General features: G+C 37.0%; 1 protein-coding gene across 1 annotated transcript in view; it reads right to left on the bottom strand.

Annotated features, from left to right (window-relative positions):
• Lypd6b (LY6/PLAUR domain containing 6B) overlaps window positions 1-15,126 on the bottom strand; it is a 110,502-nt gene extending 95,376 nt beyond the window's left edge. The window contains exon 1 of the mRNA XM_048345500.1: window positions 15,061-15,126. The gene's annotated coding sequence lies outside the window, so the exon portion shown is untranslated. The remainder of the gene's footprint in view (window positions 1-15,060) is intronic.
• Window positions 15,127-15,351: the final 225 nt, after the last annotated feature.

The raw sequence follows: 15,351 nt of genomic DNA on the forward strand, positions 1-15,351 counted from the left end.
CAATCTGACAAGCTGGTTGAGGAATAAGGAAAGAGGTTTCTTTAGCTAGCTGTTTTAGAAGCTGAAGTTCAAACTGCATGGCGCCTGCTCTCAGGAAAAAACCCGTGGCAGGTGGTATCATAGTAGCAGGAATGTATGTCAAAGAAAGATCACATTACCAGACAGGAAGTCAGAGAGTAAGTCAGCATTCAGACTCAGGCTTATATTACAACTTCCTGTCATAGAAGTTAACTCAGTAATTCTTAATGATATTAATCTCTTCCAAGTTCAGCACTCCATTGGGCTGAGGATCTCCCACTAAGCACCACACCACCTTTTAATACCGGGGAGCAAGGCTGCCAGATGAATAGTTGAGAGACAAACACCATCCAAACTATAGCAAAGAGAGTGATGAAATGTGCTGAACTCTCTCTGCAAAGTCAAGAAAAATGAAGCCTGAGAGTTTATTGGATTTTGTCATGTGGAATCACTGTTAACAGCCCACGATACAGTTTCTCGTCCTATTATCCGAAATGTTTGAGTATCAATTATATGCCAAACATAGTACTTCTTGAACTTAGCTTGTATCTTTTTGTGTTATAACTGTCAACATGTTATGACTTCTTACAGTTTGTTCTTTGACTAGGACCCTGGAGATTCTTGGAAGTGAGGCAAAAGAATCAAATAATTATATTCATATCTATTAGGCATGAGAAAATGCCATACTAGAAAACTTATGATAAATATTAGGATAGAGGTAAAAAGACTTCTGATTAGTAGCCACAGTAATAATTTTATGACCTGTACCTAGACATGTCTGGATAAACTAGATTATGCTACTAAACAAACAACCATTCAGTCTTAGCTCTAAGTCTGGGTCCATTTCTTTCTTACATTCTCTAAACCCATTATAGGGCTAAGTACCTCTCCCAAATAACTATACACAGTGTTGTCTTAGAATTGCAAATCACTCTAAACTGTGGAAACATATTTCCATCATGACTCCAACAAGCAAGAGAGTGCAAAAGAGCCTTATAACAGCAATTAAATGGCCTATCATAGAAGTGATTCATGTTTAAAAGCAGCCCATGAACCTATGTAATTGCAAGGGAGTAAAAAAGGATCACCTTCCCAAGTCACAAGCCAGATGAGCATAGGAAATCTCCACCACAACCAGGATTCTAGTTCATCAAAGGGTCAGATATCTGGTCATCCACTGACCACAGAAACATCCCATTAAGGCAGACAGAGGGCTTATTTGAGTCTCCATTTATAGATGTAGAAAGGAAGGCACTAATTTATCTAAGGCACAATTTCGGTCTCTGTGATGAGAACTGCCTCTTAGTTTTATGAGTTTTCTGCTCAGGAAGTCCATGTTGACATTAGGGTCACTGATATAAATGGATAGTATAATATATACAAAATATGCTATGGAATACAATGCTGTATGATTCTCTATGTACAGTCTGCAAAAGAAAGCCCTTTAAAACTACTGGTATCAGTCTAATCAGAAATATTCTTGACAGGGTATCTGATTTTACTTCGAGGTCTTTGATCCATTTGGAATTGACTTTGGTGCAGGGTAATATATAAGGATCCAGTTTTAATTTGTTACAGGTGTTGAACCAGTTTTTCCAGCACCATTTGTTGAAGATGCTGTCTTTCTTCTGTCCTATTTTTTTAGCTCCTTTATCAAAGATTAAGTAGCCATAGTTCTGAGGGTTCATTCTAGGTTTTCAGTTCTGCTCCATTGGTCTTCAGGTCTTTTCTTGTCCTAATACCAAGCTGTTTTTATTACTATAGCTTTGTAATACAGCTTGAAGTTTGATATTGAAATTCCTCCAGCACTGTTTTTTCTACTTAGGATTGTTTTTGCTATTGGGGTCTTTTATTGTTCCATATGAATTTCTGGGTTGCTTCCTTTATTTCATTAAAGAATGATGTTGGGCTATTGATGGGTATTGCATTGAATTTGTAGATAGCCTCTGGCAATATTGCCATTTTGACAATGTTAATCCTCTCAATCCAGGAGCATGGGAGGTTTTTCCATTTCCTTAGTTCTGCCTTAATTTCCTTTCTCAGGTTTTTAAAGTTCTCATCATAGAGGTCTTTCACTTCTTGCGTTAAGGTTATTCCCAAGTATTGTATGTTTTTTTGAGGCTATTGCAAAAGGAGTTGCTTTTCTAATTTCAGCCTCACTCTTCAGGTTGTTGGCATTGATTATTGAGGATTTATTTTATATCCTGCTACTTTGCCAAAGTTTTGGATCAGCTCAAGTAACTTGGGAGTAAAGTCCATGGGGTTCTTTAGATACAGGATCAGACCTCGAAGTAAAATCAGATACCTTGAACACACTATAAGAAGGAATAGGAGAAACACTTGGGCTCCTCAGCATAGAATGAAACTTCCTTAATAAAGGCCCAGAAGTGCAACAAATCAAAGAAAAGTTGGACAAATGGGACTGCATCAAACTGCAGAGCTTCTGCAGGGAAAAGGACATAGCTTGCAAGACAAACAGAAAGCCCACAGATTGGGAGATGATCTTTACCAGCCATACAATCTAAGATATATGCAGAACTAAAAAAATCAAATTCCTCCAAAACAAATCCTCAAAGAACCAACAGCCCCCTCAACAAGTGGGCTACAGACCTACAAAGAGACTTCTCTGAAGAGGAAATGAGAATGGCCAAGAGACACATGAAGAAGTGCTCTACATCAGTGGCCATAAAAGAAATGCAAATCAAAACAACATTGAAATTCCACCTCACCCCAGTAAGAATGTCCAATATCAGGAAAACTAACAATAACAAATGCTGGAGGGGATGTGGCCTAAAGGGAACCCTACTGCATTGTTGGTAGGAATGTAAACTTGTCCAACCACTCTAGAGAGAAGTATGGAGGTTCCTAAGAAGGCTAAACATAGAGCTGCCCTATGAGCCAGCAGCCCCACTTTTGGGCATCTACCCAAAAGATTACAAGCAAGACCACACTAAAGCCACCAGCACAACAATGTTCAATGTTCATAGCAGCACAATTTGTCATTGCTAAAATATGGAACCAACCCAGATGCCCCTCAGTAGATGAGTGGATCAGAAAAATGTGGTACATATATATACAATGGAATTTTATGACTCTATCAAAAAGATTGACATTGCCCTAATCATAAGGAAATGGAAGGACTTGGAAAAATATATACTAAGTGAAGTGAGCCAGACCCAAAGAAACAAGGACAGTATGGTTTCCCTCATAGGGAATAATTAATACATGTTTAGTCTAGTCATAGCAGAAGATCACAATAGCCCAATAGCTATGCCCTTATAAACACATAAGATGATGCTGAGTGAAATGAATTCTTCATTATGGAAACAAGTGTTACATCATTGTTGTAATTATTTTCAACATACCATGTGAAACCATACCCTTTTTTTCTCTCTCGTATTCTCTTCCTGTGGTCTTACCCCCACTATCCTATATCTGATCTTAGTACTGTATATACATGTATTAAAACTAGGGAAGGGAAAAGGAATACCAAAATCGAGAGACAAAGGATAAAAAGACAAATGATTCCAAAAGCAATACTTGCAAAACCATTTGGTGTAAACCAACTGTACAACTCATGGGAGAGAGAGGGAAAAGGGAAGGGGGGAGGCAGGGGGGAAATGAAGGAGGAGGTAATAAGTTGAACAAGAAATGTACTCACTGCCTTACATATGAAACTGTAACCCCTCTGTAATTCACTTTGACAATAAAGGAAAAAAATAAATTAAAAAAGAAATATTCTTGACAGTGACTGGCTGATCCCTCAAATGAAAGCCAAAAGGACTCAGAGATGGAAGTAGGCTTGTGTTATTCTAATAACACTGGACTCCCCTGTCTCTGAAGCTGTCACTTAAGATTACCCCTCAGAACCATTGTGTGTGAAGCCCCTTCATGTCAAAGATGAACTTTAAGTTTCAACATTCCCTATAGTTCTAATTTGCAAACTGCCAACAGGCCAGCTTTAAAGGGACCAGCATTTATGATTTCTTGTTAAGCTCTAAGGTACTATTTCCTTCTCTCTGTTATGTACAGTCTTGGTATGGTTTTAACACAGCAGGAAAGAGCTTCACTGGGGGTTTTCTTTACTGTGAGTTACTTAATACGGCAATACAAAATGCTAATACTTTCCAAAGGAAATATGAATCCAAACCCAAGATTCCTAGATCACAATGAAATATCACTTGGCATTGAGATGAAAGTATTACTTAGAATGATAAGACTTTTCTCCAATGATTATGTTGCAGAAAGAGACTTGAAAGAGTGCTTAGCTATAAGCTTTTTTTCTTACAATCCTTAAATTCCGCACTTCAGCTCTTAATTTAAAAGTCTGTATGTGAGAAAAAGACTAAGTAAGAGCCTCAGTGGGTATCAGGCCCAGCCCTTGAAGTTCTATCTACCACAGCCCTAGCCTTTGTTTACTGGACTTTTGAAGGGAAAAACAAAGAAATGGAATCTCCAATGTCAAGACAAATGACACATATCCAACCTCACAGTAGTTAACCAATTACTATTCAGAAGTGAACAAGCATATCCATTCCAAAATTCGACACCTTCTCAATGGCTTATGTAGCAAACATACTTTAGATAGTTTAGATAACTTAGTCTCCTGAAGAAGGAACAGTCAACTCACTCCAGAAAACCACTGAAGCTCACTGTTGCCCCTAATCAGAAAAAAAAAAAAAATCCCTATTCAGAGCTTGAAGAAGGCTTCTAGATGTACATTATCAAGGATAAGGCATAAAGAAATCTGTATTTTATTCTCTAGTAATTTCCATATCTGCACTAGTGGCTCATCTTCAAGCCTAGCTACAGGAGACAGAGATCTAAGGATCACAGTTGAAAGCAAAGTCTGTGAAACTCTTGTCTCTAATTATCCACCAAAAATCCAGAAGTGGAACTGTGGCTCAAGTGATAGAACACTAGCCTTGAGCAAAAAAGCTCAGGTATAATACCCAGGCCCTGATACCAAGACTCAGGACTGCTCCCAACCCCTTCCCTTAAAAAAAAAAAAAATATATATATATATATATATATATATATGCACACATATATATGAATTAAGCTATATAGTATATATATGAATTAATGACGGCATACACCTGTAATACGAGCTACTCTGAAGACTGTGATCTGGAGGATGATGGCTCAAAGCTAACCTTTGATGAGAAAAGTCTGCAAGACTCTACCTCCAAAACAACCATCAAAAAGCATGCTGGAAGTAGAATCTTAGAGGCAAGTCTCCACCTTCTAGAGAATGTGAGGCAAGACCTTGTGGGGAAGCCTCTATGTCTTCTCCTCAACTCCACCCTAATACCCCTACAGCCCAACAAAATATAAAGAAAAATGTTTGACTCTTGAAAAAAAAAAAAAAAGCAAGCTGGAAGTATGGCTCAAGTGATAAAACATCAGCCAAGCAAAAAACCCAAGTCAAGTGCAACCCCTAAGTGCAAAGCTCAGTGCTGAAATAAAAGAAGGAGAAGGAAGAGAAGGATGAAGAGAAAGAGAAAGAGAAGGAAGAGATTATGGTTGACACTCAAATGGAATTATATATGAAAGAACTTGTCATTTGCACAAACCTAATCATTTGCAACACATTTTGTATTTAGTTTCTCTGGTCTCTAGGAATTCATCTTTGTATTTCTCACTCAGGACAAATTTTCATAATAGTTTGCTTCCCATTCTAAATGCCATTTGTCTTTCATTTCATCACAGAATTTTAAATCCCAAAATTTATTTTGACATTCATTTCATCTCATTGGCTAACCATCCTACTCCCATTGTAATAAACAGATATTTGAGCAAAACCATCCAAGGATTCTGAGTTCTTTGTAAACTTTTAAGGGCTCCACATCCCTTAAATAAGAGAATCATATCATTTATCATTTAAACGTACATGCTTTTTTCAAAGTCATTGAATATTGTATAAGTAATAGTACCATAGCAGCAGGTAAACTAGGACTTTTCTTCACAAGCCATCTCCTTATAAATTTCACAGGTAGACCTTGGATACAGATGAAAGCCTTTAAAGGTTATCGAAAACTAAATCACATTTTTATTCATTGATTTTTTTCTAATGCATTAGATCTTTGGCTTATTTCAGACACTAGACTTCCTTTGAGCTCTTAAATCCTGTCTTGTACCTTCATGAATGAGTGAACAGAAAGGCATATATTAGCTGACACATTTCTATTTAAAAACAATTGCTTATTTGTTAGATATTTTTGTTTAAAAAACATAGAAACTCTGAGTGGATAAAGACTATTAGTTATAATAAATCCCAGTACTAAGAACCAAACATTGCTTTTAAGCAGCTACTTTTTCCAGTCTTTTCCAAATATTTTTATTTTTCAGATAAGCTAGTAACACATCAGTATTTTGTCTCTTTAAAACACTGAAAAAAATGTATTTAAAAATTAGAAGGAATAATATAGATAAGGACCTAATATATATGCTAAATGCACATTACTCCATTTGAATCCTCACCACCTTCATAAGGATAGTATTTTATATACATATTACAAACAATGAAATAAAGAGTAAGAGATATTAAGCAATGTTCATGAGACCCAAGTTTTAGCCGTAAAGTACCTCTAGATTACAGAGTTCATGATATTATTTTTAATAACTTATACATCTACCTGTCTTTTCTGTGCATGAGTAAATATTCTTTATTTAACCAAATCATACTAGACATACTACATTCTAACTTTATTTGTATTTTCACATGTTATGATATGGATTATACAAGAATTGCTTCCAAAAAAAAAGAGAAAACAATGCAAGCTTGATTGGAAAATCAAGTAGTACACCAAATTATGAAGGGTAAAGTAAAAAGTTCCTCTAGCCAGCTCTATCCCCAGTCCACTCAAGGGAGCCAGAAGGAATTCCAAGCTAAGAAGAAGGAATTTTCTTGTGTTTCTAGAGCATATAAGCATGTCAAACATAGGCATTACAACATGACTCCAAAGAAGACCACCCATGCCTATTGCTGTCATTTCTCCATTGTCTCTTGAATCCATACCAACAAGACACTTATTCACACCATTTCACAAGTCTGAGTCTTTCTAAGTGATCAATGTCCTCCAATTTTCCAATCCCAAAAGTCAATTCTTTTATTATTATTATTATTTTTTTTGCCAGTCCTGGGACTTGGACTCAGGGCTTGAGCACTGTCCCTGGCTTCTTTTTGCTCAAGGCTAGCACTCTGCCACTTGAGCCACGGCCTTTTCTATATATGTGGTGCTGAGCTGAAGCCCTGAAGCCCAAGGCTTCCTGTATATGAGGCAAGCACTCTTACCACGAGGCCATATTCCCAGCCCCCCAAAAGTCAATTCAAAGAACTTATTTTCATGAGTAATTTACATAGTGTATTACATCCTTTTTTTCCTGAAATACTTTCTTCTCTTGGCTCTTGCAATGTCATTCTATTAGATTGGGACTCTCTTGATGGCTGTTCCTTATCTTTCTGGCCTCTAAATGTTGCATAATTCCTTTCTTCAGCCAGCTGTCATTCTTCATATATTTACTCCCCAAAGGATCTACCCTTTTAATGCCTTCTATATGTTGAATGACTCTCAGATGTATGTCCTCAGGCAATGCATCTCTAAGGTACAGTCTTGGCCCATCCAACTGCCTCCTTAAGATGATATATAATAATAAAACTGTTCTGAACCAGAAATTAAAAGAAGACAATTAGAGGTATGGTGGCATACACCAATCCTCTCAGCACTTGAAAGTGAGGCAGGAGGAATGTGAATTTGAGACTAGAGTGAGCTAAGCAGTAAAACTGTATCTCACAAAACAGGTATTGGAATGTAGCTCACCAGTAGAATGCTGATCTAGAATGTTGAAGGACTTGGGTTCAGTCTCTAGAAATGGAGGAAAAGGAGGAGGAAGATACCTTTAAAGTAGTCAGAGAAAAAAACATAATATATATGGAGGAGAGACTGGTAGTACAGTAGATTGCTTATCAGGAACATTTCCCAAGTTATTACATGAAACTAGCATTAGTCTAATATCCAAATCACAATAACACATATAAGACAAGAAAACTGAAAAACAATGTAGTTTGGGGCATAGATATAAAAATTGTAATAAATCTTATTTGCAAACTGTAAATGGTAGTTAATCATGACCCCACTTTTTTTACAAGATTTCAAAGTTGACTTAAAATTTACCAAAACTAAAATGTTATATAGTTTCTCATATTAGCGACTTAAAAAAATAATAATCATTGCCTCAAGAGACACAGAAAAATTATTTGATAAAATCAAACAAATCTAACATCCATTCCTGATTTAAATAAAACTCCCAGAAAACTATTAATTCATTGGCCCTGAAAGGAGCATCTACAACAAATCTGTTGTTTTTATATTAGTTAATGGTGAAAGATTGAACGTTGTTCCCTGTAATGAAAAGCAAAGATGCTAGTTCTCCCCTCTCTGTTCAACATTGTAAGGAGAATTTAGCCAGTGTAAAACTATATCGGAGGATGTCATGATCATTTTGCAGAATTTTCTTACTAATATTGATAAGCAATATTAATAAGGTTATCGATATAGTATCAATATACAAATATCAACTGTACTTCTTTGTTTTTGCCAGTCCTGGGGCTTGAACTCAGGGCCTCAGCACTGTTCCTGGCTTCTTTTTGCTCAAGGCTAGCATTCTACCACTTGAGCCACAGCACCATTTCTGGCTTTTTCTATATATGTGGTGCTGAGGAATCAAACCCAGGGCCTCATGTATACAAGGCAAGCACTCTACCACTAAGCCATATTCCCAGCCCCTCCACTGTACTTTTTATATGGTACTAAAATCCAAAAATTTTAAATTTTAGCAGATACTATAATTTTCTACACTATCCAAAAGGAAACACTGATGGACAAATTCGACTAAACCATGAAAGATATAGACACTGAAAATATATAACATTGCTAAAACCAAGAAAAGAAAGCAAATGAACTGTGAATTTTGTAACATTTTTCAACTGGCAGACATTTATCGTTAAAATGGCAGCTCTCCACTAATCAGTCTATAGATTCAACACCATCCAATCAAAATCCTACCAAAGAAAGCTTTCTGTAGAGACTGACAAGCTAATTCTAAAACTTATATAAAAATGCAGAGACCCAGGGTAACCAAAACAACTTGATTTCAACACTGACTTCACAGCTGCAGTAATCAAGATAGTATGAGCACATAGACAGTGTAACATAAGAAGGTCCAGAATTAGAACTATATTGAAAATTACATGAATAACTTATTTCTGACAAATGTGCATTGGCCATTGAATGGACAAAAGGACAGATTTTGGCAATGGTCATGAAACAGTAGGATAGAAATCTGAAAAAAGTTGAACTTTTATTTTTTGATTTTTCTTATTTTTTAATTTAATTTTATTGTCAAGGTGATTTATAGAAGGGTTACAGTTACATACATAAGGTAGTGAGTAATTTCTTGTTAAACTTGTTACCTCTTCCCTCATTTTTCTCCCACCTTCCCGCTTCCCCATGCCCCAAGTTATACAGTTAGTTTATAACATATTGTCTTGTAAGTATCACTGCTCCATTGGCTCACCCTTTGTCCTTTGCCTCACCATTTTGATGTTCCCCTTCCTTTCCCTAATTTTTACACATATCTTCTTCCATATAAAAATAAAACTTAAAATAGATCGAAGACACAATAGTAAAACCTGAACCTATAAACCTCTAGAAGACCATCTTTGTCATTTGGGGCTAGGGAACAATTTCTTAATTTTCACATCAAAAACAAGATCCATTTTTTAAGATGATAAATTGAATTCCACTAAAATTTAAAAGTTCTTTGGAAAACACTGTTACAAGCATAACAAAGCAAAGAGCTAAAAAGAAGTATTTGCATACAGAAGACTTACATACACAATTCACAAAAAAGGTCCAAATGAAAGAGCAAACAATCCAATATTTTAACAGGGCAGAAACCTCACCAAAGAAAATATTTCAATAGTAAATAGCACATAAAAGACGTTTAACATTGGTATTCAGTTGGAAAATATAAATTAAAACACATGATACTAACATACTAACAGATGGGTATGTTAAAAACCTTTCAGGTTTTTGCATCCTTATATGCTGCTTGTGGGCTATACAATGGCATAGCTCTTTGGTAAATGGAATGGTACATTATTATACTGATGTAACTATTCCTTAAGCAGCCATACCAGGTTCACAACTACTATATTTTTTAGCTAATGCACCCATAACTGTTTACCCAAGAGAAAAGAAAAAAAACCTATTTTGCTGTAGAAAGACTTGAACACAAATGTTCATAGTACCTTCATTTATTAAAGCCCAAAGACAAAAATAACCCAAATTTCCACCAACAGATGAATCATCCTACAATGGAATAAACTAATTATAGCCACAAAAAACAAATCTCACAATAATTGTACACACCAAATAATATTAATCTTATAATAAGCGAAAGAACCCAGATTAAAAAGTGAATACTCTGTACTCTTCATTTAAGATTCTAGAAAATGCCAACTGATATTACCATGACAGAAAGCACCTCACTTCCAGAGATTGAGTGAATGAAGGGATTTCCAGGAGGCACAAGAAACATTTAGAGGTGATTACCTTGATTGCAGATAGTTTCATAGGCATCTGAATATGTCCAAATTTATCGTAGGTAAATTATCTTTTTATCTCTAAAAAGCTGTTTAAAATAATGAGATTACCTATTTGAGGTTGCCTTTGTTTGCCAAAATAAAAGTTGTGCTCATTGCAAAAATTTCTTGAATGGCATGTAGGTACGGATTGACATTGTTAAGCTTAATGCACTGTGAAATGGTTCAAACTAATTGTTTCACAGGCCTGTAGCAGCAGTTTTCTGAGATTATATCAGACAATGCTTTTTTCTTTATGTAAATATAAACTGATGTTGCCACTGTATACCAAGCAATGCTTTTCCTGCAGTGATCTCCACAGCTGGATGTGTTACTTCACCAAAGACAACTCTGAACAATGCCCTGAGTTTCCTGCCTGTTCTTATATATACACCACAAGTATGGGAATTATTCAGTGAAGATGGCTTGTGAAGAAGTATGTCCTTGCATGTAAAAAGAAGATCAAGATGGAAAATGAATGAGCACATGGGGACCGAGAAAGAGATTGTGAGTTAAGTCTGAATTAACAGATGTGTTCATCTCCTAAGACTTTTTGGCTTTAATCTAGCTCTTTTCCCTCTAGAAAACATCTGGGGTAATACCTGAACTTCTAAGCAGCTCCCCACTCCTACATCTTCTGGTCTCACTTTAGGAATTGAAAGTGGCCACAGTCATTTTCTCTGGAAATTTTGTTTAGGAAATGAGTACACACAAACACAGAGACATGTACACACTTGTGCCTCTGAACCCAAACCCCTCTGGTGATAATGCAAATGTTTTCTTTGCTTTGCTTTTTAACAGAAATTATGAGAAATCTACACTACTGAGAAAGCCTCTAATAGTTCCATCTCACACTGGGCCTATTTATGCTAAATCAGTGTTTCCTAATGTCCTTCATGCCAGTGATAACTTGGATTTGAGCACAACAACAAAGGTCATCATTATTACTTAACCTACTATTTTTAAAACAACTGATTGTTGTAAAAGATATATACATTTATTTTGAAAATATTACTTTGCTTTTTGAAGTGAATTCCTAGGTGAAAGTAGGAGATAATTCTAAGAAGGAAATATGATGAAAACAGAAGCTGTAATAGATAACTACAGACCATTCTCAAATATTTCTTTGTCTAAGCTCAGTTCTCTATCTAGAAGTTGTCGGTCCCTTTTACCAAACTGCTTCTTTCTTCCTGAGCAGTCAGTGGGACTGAAACAGAGTTAAAAGGTCACCATTGGTTATGCATATTATTACGTGCACGACTGGAAATCATCACATGTCCTGGGAGTTTATGTCCTCCCAGATCTCCCTGGGAGTCTGACTACTGAGCCTCGTGGACAAGATGCATTCAGAATTCATGAGACAATCTGACCTACTCTGAGGCCCAAGGAATAAATCTCTACCATATAGTATCTTTGTACAAATTAACAAAAGGTGCTTGCACCAGGCAGATGAGGTTTACCATATGCACAGCTAGGAGAAAAGATAGTTCCTATGTGACCATTTGAAAAGGTCTTCCTTTTTCTCCAGGTCAACAGAGCCTTCTACCAGGCAGTATCTGAATTGGATTTTTGGACCCACTTCACCCCTTGGCTCAGTGTTCTATGCATTAAAAAATGGGCACAACTATATACGATGGCTGCTCAACATGACCTCAGCTTCCATAGTTCTACTTATTACTACTAAAGTCATCATATATAGGGGCTTCCTCTTTAAGGAGCACCTGTGGTGTCCCTTCCCATACCCCAATGTTTTTTTTTCACTTCCTCTTTTCAGCTATCCAAAGCTCAACAGTACTTCCATGGGGATGAAAAAGAGAAATATATTGAAGAAAAAGGAACATTTTAGTAATTCCCCTGAGGGTTGCAGATGTCCTCTGGTTTGGGCTCCTCACTGCTAGCCCTGTCACCTGTCACACACAAGGCCGGCTCTAGTAGGAAAGTGTCCCCTTGGCAGAGGTATCAAGGCTGCTTTTGCAGTTGTGTTGAGAGTGAATAGCTGGGTAATTAGCTGGGTTTGGAGATAGGCTTCTTTTGCCAATGATAGACTAATAAATGTCAAGGTAAGTGATTAAAAGCAGCAGAATGGACAAGAGGGTCTATTGTTTAGGTAAGTGCCTTTACTGTCTTTAGACAGTAAAGCTTTGCCCTGCAAGATTAGAGGATCCACATGTTTGTTCAAGTTACAGAACTGTGGGTTTAAAATGCCAGAGAGCTGGGTGGCAGGAAAGGCCAGCGTTCTTGTTAGCACAAACAGGCAGTTGATTTTTTTTCCCTTACATTTTGTATGCTAGGAAACTCACAACCCAGTCTGCAAGGGGATTTTTGAAAGATTATTCTAAACTATTAGTCCAAAGATGACTTCAGTAACTTGTATAATGCTGACATCTTAAAAAATACCCACAATAATGAGATAGATTTGCTTCTTAAATCCCAAGAGGAGTTGAAAGAGCAATGAATAGACCTAACATTGTCTAAGAATATGATATGGTATCCAGTTAGCTCCTGATACAGACAAATCTTTTGTAAGGTCCCCTAGGCTAGTCATAGAAGCCATTTCTTACTGATAACAAGGCAAATGGAATAGGGCAAGGGTTCCCTGTGCCCAGTCCTGATTGAAGGTCAATACCCCATCCCCAGCAGCAGACAAATCGCCCGGCTCCAGCTCCAGCCCTTTTTCTGCCAAGCCCAGTGTATACCAGCCTATGATTTGCTTTTATAAGGTTCACAGAACTGCTTTTGATTACTAACTTTAAAGGAAGGAAGGAAGGAAAGAAAAATCAATCAAAACTAAAAGTAGCAAACTGGCCTCAACTCATGCATGAATGCCAACTGACTAATAGTTTTCTTTGACCACTTTGACCACTGAGTTAGACCCAGACCCAAAGGCAAAAGAGCTATGTGTGATGATAACCTTAAAGTATGACTCAATCCAGTTTGAGCTATGATGTACTCCCCCACAGGCCTTCCCCAGAAGCCTTTGGTAGACATCACTAACCTGTCTTCCTAACGGGATATATTTTGTTAGGAGCAGTTATCTTTAGAACAAAAACATGAAAGTGCATCTATTTAAGAACAAGTTGCTCATGCAGAACACAAGCTGCTGAACAATAAGTGGCCCAGGCCTCCACCGAGCATGTTCAGTATGGCCTGAATGAATTTAGGAAACAATTTCTGGCCCCAACATATTGAGTTTTATCCTGTTGTGGCCAACAAGTTTACAAGTGGACAATGTGGAACAATCAAGTGAGGTCTCATCATAAGTGCCAGTTCATCTAGCACTAATTTTCCCTCCGTTTGGAGAAAAATAGGTTTTAGAAGTCTCTGGGTATAGCATTTATGTTCCTGAAGATGAATCCACTTTAAATGGACCCATGGGAAGTGGACATTGTGTAGTAGAGTGCCAGCCCCAAGCAAAAAAACTAAGTAAAAGCATGAAGCTTTGAATTCAAGCCCTACTAACCGCTCCCCCACATACCAAGTAACCATAAATAGAAGAACACATTTGATCCTAAAGTAATTCTTGCTCCTAGTATATCACACTGAGATTTTGAGGATTCTGGGAGGTCTGAGGTAGGACTGGCTCCTTCTTGGAACTTCATCTGACATCTGACAGTCTTAAGTTCTCCTGGGTTCCCAGTTGGAAAGAGTTTGGTATGTGGATTGCCTCCTGCTAGCTAGCCTTGGTATATCTTTATCTATCCATATCTATAGCTATAGCTATATCTATGTATATCTATTAGGAGAAGAGAGCCATTGGGAAATTTAGAGAATTGTTCTGATCTGGAAGAAATTAGCCACAACCGCAATGTTGTTGTTGTTTTTTTTTCCCATAGATTCCACTAAGTATATGCCACAGACTTTCAAAATCCCAGCTCATAGCCAGTTGCATATGGAAGGTGTTAATGGTCAGTGGACTCAAGAAACATTTACTTAAGCAATTGTTTTGGCAGCTGGTCAGGAATGCAGGAGGCATTCTAAGCTACTGATCATTGCTGTGACAGTTCAATATGTGGGAAAGGCATCTGGGAGCCTTGTAAAAGTGCAGGACATGGCTTGCATCAAAGTCCTGTCACCTCACATTTATCTTTAACTTCCCCCTATAAAGGAGTAAGATTTTTCTAAAGAAAAAAGTATATATACCTATATACCTATATAAAACGAAGTCCCAATATAGGCCTCCAGTAAATAAGTTTAACTTTCAAAAGCCAAGTAATAAATCAAACCTACTTTTTAAATCTCCTCGGTCATGCCCTCTACAATTCACACAGGAAAAGCAAATTTCAAAAACATGTACCAAAATCAGTCCAAGAATGTAAAAGTTAGGACATGAGAAAACTTAAGTCTTGGGGACTCAGAATGGAATTCAAAATGTACATATAGTGTCGCTTACTCACAAAGGTGTATTGAAATCATTCAGAGAGAGTATGGAGCTGGGACTTTTAACTCCTTGGATTTTCCACCTCAAAAAGCAAACAGAAAACAAAAGTTATAACAAATCAGCAATTAATTACCTCTTCTATTTGTAAGACCTTTGAGCGACACTGCCCCTGAAGCAATAAAAAAGTTGCTATTTGACAGCTTAACACTCTATCTTGTATCTGTGCATTAAAGATCATTTAGCAACATAATAAAATGATCAAAACCCTCAAGAAAACTGCCAATGTTTAGGTTCAAGCACAAGGGGT

This window comes from Perognathus longimembris, chromosome 4 (assembly GCF_023159225.1).
Source record: "Perognathus longimembris pacificus isolate PPM17 chromosome 4, ASM2315922v1, whole genome shotgun sequence".
NCBI classification, from domain to species: Eukaryota; Metazoa; Chordata; class Mammalia; order Rodentia; family Heteromyidae; genus Perognathus; species Perognathus longimembris.